Source organism: Xyrauchen texanus, chromosome 8 (assembly GCF_025860055.1).
Source record: "Xyrauchen texanus isolate HMW12.3.18 chromosome 8, RBS_HiC_50CHRs, whole genome shotgun sequence".
Lineage (NCBI taxonomy): Eukaryota > Metazoa > Chordata > Actinopteri > Cypriniformes > Catostomidae > Xyrauchen > Xyrauchen texanus.
The window spans coordinates 27,359,353-27,368,702 of NC_068283.1; positions in this window are offsets into that span (position 1 = coordinate 27,359,353).

Genomic DNA, 9,350 nt, shown 5'->3' on the forward strand with positions numbered 1-9,350 from the left:
TTGTACAAATTTTGTCTGTTTATTTTTTGTTGATTTTAGTTGTTTTATTTTGTTGAAAATAAACACAAATCAGGGTTTGATCAGCTCATGTTATATTTCAGTTTATGATAAAAGGATAAACACCTTTCACTGACCATTTGTTAAAGAATGAAAAAGATAAACTTAATTTAAATTAATTCAAGAGTTTCCAGCCTTATTTTGTACTCTATTCATTGAAAGTGTCTCTTACTTAATTCCTCTCTATCCCTTTCTCTCTCACTCTCTTTCTCTGAAACAGCCTCTCGTTTATTATTTCTTCTTGAAGGAGAACAGAAATTCTCAACTGTCTGCTGTCTAACACACAAACACACTCACTGCAGCCATAATCCTCTCTTGAGAGGAAGAAAAAACTGAAACACAACAGAGAAGCAAACTGATGCCTCAGATATTTCCTTCCCTCTGTTCAATTAAACATTCCCCTATCTGCTGCTTTGGGTCATTTGAGTCCCTCTGAAATATTGAAATATTGTAGTTGTTATTGTGATTGTTTCTCCTGACACTGTTTGAACCTGTTAGATAAATCGCTCTGGAATGTGTGTATTATTAATATCTGAAATGTGTCGTGTGTGTTTATGTGTGTGCGTACGTGTGTGTGTGTGTGTGTGTGTGTGTGTGTGTGTGTGTGTGTGTGTGTGTGTGTGTGTGTGTGTGTGTGTGTGTGTGTGTGTGTGTGGAGGAGGGCAGATTCGTTCTGCTGTAATGGTTCTTTGCCAAATCTTTTTCAGACCATTCAGTCTCTGTTCATGTGCCATACTGATAAATTTATGGAATAAAATATTATGTTCTTTTTTCACAAAATGAGCATGGTTCATTTTCTTGTGGGTGGTTATTTTGGATGTTTTTCCTGTCAAAAACAGGATCAAACAAACAGAATACAACATGGGGGATGTAGGAACATAAGCATGAGTGTGTGTGTTTAGTATGTCTGCTTGTATGGGAGATTAGATGTCTTTAAAGGCAACGTGTATTAACATTGCGGCTGTGGCTCAGGTGGTAGAGCAGGTCAGCTGCTAATCGCAGGGTTGGTGGTTTGATTCCTGGCCCACACGATTCCACATGCTGAAGTGTACTTGGGCAAGATGCTGAACCCCACATTGCCCCCAATGGCAGGCTAGCACCTTGCATGGCAGCTCTGCCACCATTGGTGTGTGAGTATGTGTGTGTGTGTGAATGGGACACAGTGTAAAGTGCTTTTGTAACCTCTAAGGTTAAAAAAAAAGGCTATATAAGTGCAGACTATTTACCATTTTCAACTCTCCATAACAGGATGTATTTCCAACAGGAAATATTAAAAGAGCAAAAAATGTGTTCCCTATCAGGAATTGATTAGATTGTGAAAAGTTGTGTCAGGTGTTAGGAGGGGAGGGGAGGGTTTGAAAAATTTAGAGAACCTGCTAACGTCAACCAATGAGGAAAGTTGTTTCAGAGACAGAGCAAGTTATTACATTTTGATGAAAGATTATGAAGACAAACATTTTTTTCCTTTGGAATAACGTTCACTGATTAATCATGCACAGGAAAACCAGAAAGGAGTATTAAGAAATAAAATTATTCATTTTGATTTCATTTTGACTTTAAGTGTGTAATTTTTTGGATGCTACACTATTTCCCTTATTACGTAACAACGTTGTCTTAACCAATGGTGTGAGTATGGCACAGGACTATCTGTTTATCTGACCAATAACAGACATGGGGAGTGTTCAGGGAACCTTGTGGTGCAGAAATTACACACCTTCATCTTTGTGATCAGGCTTTAATGAAACATTTCAGTTAATGGGTATTTCTTTACAACATAATTGGCATATATGTGTTTAGCTGCCATTGTGGCTTTGTGTTATAGCTACTTTGACACTAAAGCTGTGACTTGCTAGCTGCAAGGTGTTTAGATTGACCCCAATGCTTGACCTCTGCCTGCGCTGTACTTTTTGTGAGTGAGCTTGTGTGTGTGTCTCTGGACTGATGTTTAACCTGCAGTCTACAAGACTCCTGTGCTGGGTGGGGGTTAGCTTATGGGGTCAATGTCAGAATACTACTGACTCAGTGATCCAATTATTGGCTAACCCTATGGTGTGTGTGACAGTGTGTATTTTCTATGTGTTTGTATGAGGGTGACATTGTGTGTGTGTGTGTGTGTGTTACTCCACGTCCATTTGTGTTTGACATATTATATGTGGAAAAAACAAGGAAAGTGCAGAATGTTCCAGAGAGGACAGCTGCTCTACTTGCTCTGCATGCTTCTGTGTAAAGGTTGGGCTGACGTATTCTTCCACCCCAGTGGATGTGTTTTCTCATCACATGAATAATAGGATTGTGCCTGTGTGCATGTTTATGTGCACATGTGTATTTATGAAAGGATAGCTTTAAGCTAATACATTTTCTTTTTCAGTTCAATGCACTAGCAAAAGAAGTATGCAAAGGTACCATGGTATTTCCATGTTTTTTCCATGTTCATAGTACCAAATTCCTTAACGTCTCCCATTCTAATGGCATGGTATTATTTTAAGTACCTTGGAGTTCCACATAAATAATATTGCATATAAATATGGTAATCATTCACCATGGTACCATGGTAATCCGTTGTTTTTTGGACTTGACCCATGGTAAAACCAGATGAAAATGATAATCTTTCACTACCATGATTCAGGATATGGGCCAGTGATGTGATGCTATATTTTTTATTATTATGTTTTTGTCTTGATCTATTATTAGGTCATGAATAATTACTATTATTCAACTTTTTTTTTAAATACATGAAAAATGCAATTGACACAAAAACAATAAATTGAATACATCTCTACTATGATGAACATGTTTAACATTTTTGAGTTCAAATTAATTTGAATATTTCTTTTCTGGGTATAAAGTCTAAATGTATGTGTTGTAGCTGTCCAAAGACAGTAAAAATAAAGTGAAATAAATCAATAAATTAAAGTTTAATTAAAAGTTTAAATTCTTGAAAAAAGAAATGTTAACAAAAGTAAACCTTAAATTAGCATTGTAAAGCAGTCAATGGAAAGGAGGAGGCGAGAACCGGCTGGATGATATAAATAATATTTTAATGACAAACTTAAAAGACACAAACACACACGACGAACATGTCCGTAAACGATCTCTCTCTCCCGCACAATCCTAAGCAGTCGGCCTTTATCCCTCTCTGAGGCTTGATTAGCCTGATAAGGGACCGGGTGTGTAGAATCACGACCCGGCCCCGCCCTCCGCCCTGCCACATTCCTCCCTCATTCTCTCAGGCAGGGGAGCCCCCGGCATGACGTACATCCCTCCCCTCTTTCCGTGGGGGAGGGTGTGCCCAAAGCCCCATCTGCCGGCAGGTCATCCCCGTCCACCTGGATGAGGGAGGGGACAAGGGGAGGGAAACAGAAATAATACAAATGGGGGGTGCTTCTTGTAACAGTATAGTACCTGCCAAAAAAACCACTGTAAAATTTAAACAAGAGGGAAAAGTCCAACGTGGAGCGGCAGTAAGAGAGAGAGAGAGGAGAGAGAGATTAAAAAAAAACCACTTACGAGGCAGTTCTCCGATACGTCGTAGCTTGTTCCTCGGCCACTCCTCCACCCTCTAACAGCTGACAGCCACGCCTCTCTGGGCGTATTGGAGGCAGTCCTCCAGCCCCTGGCTGACGGAACGCCCCGCCGCATTCTTGGGTAACAGAAGGGGTCTCCCCCGCCCCTGGCAGGGGTTCTCCCTCTCCAGGCGGTCAGCAGCGAGGCCCTCCCCGCTTGCGGTCGACGGTCTCAGTCCCCGCCGCGTTTCAGTGGCTGGTAGGGGACTCCTCCGCCCCAGGCAGCGGCCCTGACTGCTCCAGGCGGTCGGTTAGGAGCCCCTTCTCCCCTCGCGGTCGGCGGCCGATCTACTTGTCCCCCGGCAGATGGCCGCGGCTGCTCCGTTGGGGTGAACGGTAGTGGCAAGAACTCTACTACGGTGTATCCCTCCTCCTTCCCAGATTTCGGCACCAGTGTAAAGCAGTCAATGGAAAGGAGGAGGCGAGAACCGGCTTGACAATATAAATAATATTTTAATGAGAAACTTAAAAGACACAAACACACACATGACGGACATGTCCGTAAATGATCTCTCTCTCTCGCACAATCCTCCGCATTCGTCCTTTATCCCTCTCGGAAGCTTGATTAGCCTGATAAGGGACCGGGTGTGTAGAATCACGACCCGGCCCCGCCCTCCGCCCTCCGCCCTGCCACAAGCATACAAGCCACAAATCGCTAAAACGTCTAAAACAAAATTGATGTTCAAAAATCTAATTGCAAAGCTTAACTTCATCCCGGCATTCAGAGAAGATAAGTTAAATGGTAAAGTGAATGCATCTCGGGGTGTAAGCATGCCCTTCACATTGCTGATGTGACACCTCACCCAGTGTGCCCAATCCAAACTCACACTGAATGAATTATGTTAGCAGCTTAACAATCATTCTCACCTATCTGTACACATACATACAGTACCCTAGCATTGAAGTGTGGATGCATGGGGGCCACGTGTTCACACCTCTTTTGAACATCTGAACATGCAGAATGTATTCTCTGCTTTGAACAGCTGCAAACGATCCAATGTTAGTAACGTTATGTAAACTGTTTAAATCTACATTTAGAGTATCCCCTCATAGGGGCTGCCAATCTCAATAACCTCCCAGTTGTGTGAAATGTTCACCCATGGATTAAATTAATCAAGGCTGACTGTGAAAAGTGAATGATGCTGCATCCAGACCCTTTCAGTGTAATCCCAAATCATGCAAAAACAATTACTGAGTGCACCTTTGGTCACTTCACTCGTCTGTACTGTTCAGATAGCTATCTAATTGCAAGAAATATAAATGGATTTGTGAGTTGTAAAGTCAAAATGATCCAGAAATAAAGTTAGAGGTACAGTGAGAGATATAGCCTATATCATTACAATTGCGAGAAATAAAGTCGCAATTACGATAAATAATGTTACAGTTGTGAGAAATAAATTCACAGTTGCAAGAAATAAACTCGTAATTGTCAGAATTAAAGTTGCAATTGCAAGATATAGTTGCAAATACATTAGTCACAATTACTATAGAAAAGTCACAATTGCAAGATACTTAAAGTCACAATTATGATAAATAATGTCACAATTGTGAGAAATAAAGTCACAACTGCGAAATATTAATTCCCAATTACAAGAAATGAAGTACCCTATCAAAAGCTACACTTTGATGCTGCACTGATTTAGCGCTTTGGGAACGTCTTTTAGGAGTGACCAGCTGTAAATATGTGTGCAACACGTCAATGAAATTGACTGGAATTTATAGTCTCTGCTGGTGACATCATCAGGATGCGCCGGTACCAGGAGCTATAAATAGATGCGACACAGGTGCATCGTCAGGTATTTTGTCTTCAGACCATTCTGTGTGTGTTGTGCTTCTCAAGCCTGTCAAACATTCTACTTTCCTCTGATAGGAGTTAGATTTGTTAGAGTGGACCTCTTCGCCTCCCTTCTGACAGCGCAATGTCCCCTCTACTTCTTCCTGAGTCACCCAGTTTCCCCTGGGTCTGGACGTGATGGCACATACATGGCCCAAAATGCACCTGTATGCGTTTCCTCCGGTTTCTCTGCTCCCGGGAATTCTGGCCAGAGTTCGCCAGCAAGGGTTTTGCCTCTTACTGATAGCGCCACGTTGGCCGAACAGGGTATGGTTTTCGGAGATAATATCTCTTTTCGACAGCTCACCTTGGGCGATTCCTGACAGGAGGGACCTTCTGTTTTAGGTGCAGGGGACGATATTTTTGTGGAACCTTCATGTTTGGCCCCTGAAGGTTACCAACTGAGGGACACTGGTTTTTCACCTGAAGTTATCGAGACCATTCTCAGTGCTAGGGCTCCTACCACTAGGAAAAGTTATGCCAATAAATGGGGTGTCTTTGAAAGGTGTTGCACTTCACGTAATGCAGATCCAGTTAACTGCCAGATTGCTTCAGTTCTGGACTTCCTGGAGGAGAAATTATCAGCAGGCACACACCCCGCCACTCTCAGGGTTTATGTGCCGTTCTGTCGAATTGCCATGCCCTGATTAACGGGATGAATTTGGGGAAACATCCTCTGCTCGCTCGCTTCGTTCGTGGGGCCATGCAGTTAAGACCTCCTGTTAGGACCAGGATCCCTTCATGGGACTTAGTGATAGTCCTAGAGGGTCTGTTTGAGACCCCCTTTGAACCTCTAGAGTCAGCATCTGATAAGCTTCTGACTCTCAAGATGGTTTTTCTTATGGCGATTACTTCTTTAAAAAGAATTGGGGATTTGCAGGCTCTGTCTGTCTTGCCATCCTGCTTAGATTTTGCCCCAGGAATGGCTAAACGCATCCTAATATTGCATCCTAATCCTGACTACCTGACTAAGGTTCCTTTCTCGGCTGTACATCCGGTCACGCTTGAAGCCTTCTGTTTCCCGCTGTTTACAATGCCTGTTCAGGAGAAATTTCACAGACTGTGTCCAGTCCGTGCCCTTCATGCTTATGTCCACCGCACTAGCCAGTGGCGTAAGTCAGGGCAACTTTTAGTTTGTCATGGGGGCCGTAGCAGGGGGGTGGCCGCCACCAAACAAACAATGTCATATTGGGTGAGGTATGCTATTGCCCTGGCCTATGAGGCAAGCTTTGCCAGTAGGTATCAGGGCTCATTCTACCAGGGGGGTCGCTTTCCTCTAAAGCTTCGGCTGGATGTGTCCCTCTACAGCATGTTTGTAATGCGGCAGGCTGGTCCTCTCTGCATACATTTCATAAGATTTTATAGTTTGGATGTTCATGCCACTCCGGGCTCTTATGTCCTTGAGTCAACATCACAAGCTCATGTCTGAGACCTCTCGCGTTCTTGTGAGCACAACTACACAACCGTAAGGGGTCCAGACATCCGCAGTGCGGCAGTGTGGGTATTCTCGTTCCCAAAGCGCTAAACCAGCGCAGCGTCAAAGTGTAGCTTTTGATAGGGAACGTCTCGGGATACTTAACTGTAACCCTTGTTCCCTGAAAAAGCGGAATGAGATGCTGCACTTCATTGCTGCACTGAGTATGCCCCAGGACTGCTCTTCAGACAAAATACCCATTGATGCACCTGTGGCGCATCTATTTATAGCCCCTGCATCCTGATGATGTCACCAGCAGAGGCTATAAATTCCAGTCAATTTCATTGACATGTTGCACACATATTCACAGCTGGTCACTCCTTAAAGACTTTCCCAAAGTGTTAAATCAGCGCAGCATCTCGTTCCGCTTTTTCAGGGAACAAGGGTTACAGTTAAGTGACCCGAGATGTTTCAATTGAAAGATATGCAGTATAGAGTCCCAATTAAAATAATAATTGTGAGATATAGCCTATTAAGTTGCATTTGCAAGAAATGAAGTCCCCATTGTAAGATATTGTCTGAATTAACTATTTTTTTATTTTTGTCTTCCATGGTGGGATCAAGGCACCATTCTTTTCAAATTTTGTGTTGTTGTATAGGTTGGTGTCAACCCTTTCCTCCACCTTAAATCTATCTAGTAGAACAGCTCTCTCACTAACAGCTACATCTTCTCTTTTGGGCTTAATAGTATTTACTGATTTATTTAGCTGTTCTTTAGTTTTGAGGTTAAGGTTTCTAGTCATGATATTAGTATTACTGATGCCTTTTAGTCCTGAGTTTCAGTTTCATGTGTCACTGTGCCTTAAAATATGTCTATCATCTACAACCTGAGTTATATGAAATTAATGCAGCTCTAGCGTAGGTCAATGCCGGTCTTTGATCTCTACGCTGACATCCCCTGACAAACCATCTCTCCCAATCCACTCTGTGCTGATACAGTTGTAAAGGGCAACCTTGGAGACAAGGGCTAATCATCCATCCCATAACTAACCTTTCAATCTCCTGCTCTCCCCACTCTCTCTTTCCCTTTAAAAACCTGATGAAATCGCTTGATGAGTGCAGTTTTCACTCCTATGTTTACATGTTTCCTATTGAAACATATGTTTGGTTGAACATTTATAAAGAAAAAAATATATTTTAATAGCCAATTTAATTGTGTTGCAGCCATGAACCATTTGCTTCTTGCTGGTCAGTTGCAGGTGGAGTGACATTCTCATCTTTGATAGGACAAAAATCTATCTATTGCGGGTTGAGTCATCAATATTTATGGTCTGTTTTTGTGTCAGGGATTAGGAGTACACTAGTACAGTGTTTCCCAACCACTATGCCATTGCACACTAGTTTTGCCATGAAAAGCTGTCAGGTGTGCTGTAGAAAATGATCAAATTCCACAAAATAAATAAATGCATGAAAAAAAAAATTATAATTTCAGGGATCCACATTCCTCACTTTTTGGAGAAATTTGCCATTTTGAAACAATAATCGGTCACTTTTACGATTGTAAAGAGCAATGATTAATGTGCAATAGTGAGTGATATTTATATGCGTTAAGGGTCTTTCACATGACTCACGTCAGCGTAGCAGAACACATTGATGTCTATGAAGTGACTTCACTTATAAATGTGTTTTTCACACAGTTTTTGAGAGAACTAAGAAACAAGAAATATTTTTAAAATATTCCACATTTGTGAAGAGACATTGAATGTTTTAATTCTTTTAATTGAATATTACCTTATCGTTTACGAATATCAGAGACCCCAGTTATTGAACAAATTTAAATTCACCAAGAAAACGCTTAGACCTAAACATAAACAAGTCATTTTATTACTTTCTGCTATCAAAGCAACTGCAAGCTTTTTTCTCTCTTCCAAATACATGTTTGCAAAGTTTATTGTACACAACTCCTGCTTTTTTACGTGGCAAACTCGTAAAATCGCCCCTCTGTGTAGCTTTCTGCAACTCTTGTCATGTGGAGGACAATGCAGTGCTTGAAGCTGGGTTCAGACTCCAGAACCAAATTAAAACTGCCATGAGAAGTCGTCTGTCCGAGGCAAAGACACAAAATCTAATGACAGTTGCCTCCACATCAGTCTCCCTTGATTGAGTTCTGTTCAGTAAATTTTTTACGTGTTTTGTTCATATTTTAATCGTATTTGTTTTTTGTAATATTGCATTGTTCATTTGCCTTGTTTTAGTGGCCTCCGCTGTCACTGCCGGGAAAAAACATTAATCTGCTTTGGTGTCTCTGTTGTTCATCTGTTCTCTTCATAAATAAATAAATGCATAATCTGTTATATTTTTGTCCTGTAAGTTCATGATTAAAAATGAAAATGTGAACAAAAATAAAAGCTATTAAATGTCTTATTATCATTAAAATATGAAAATTAAAATGACGGGTAATAATTTATTATGATGAAATTTT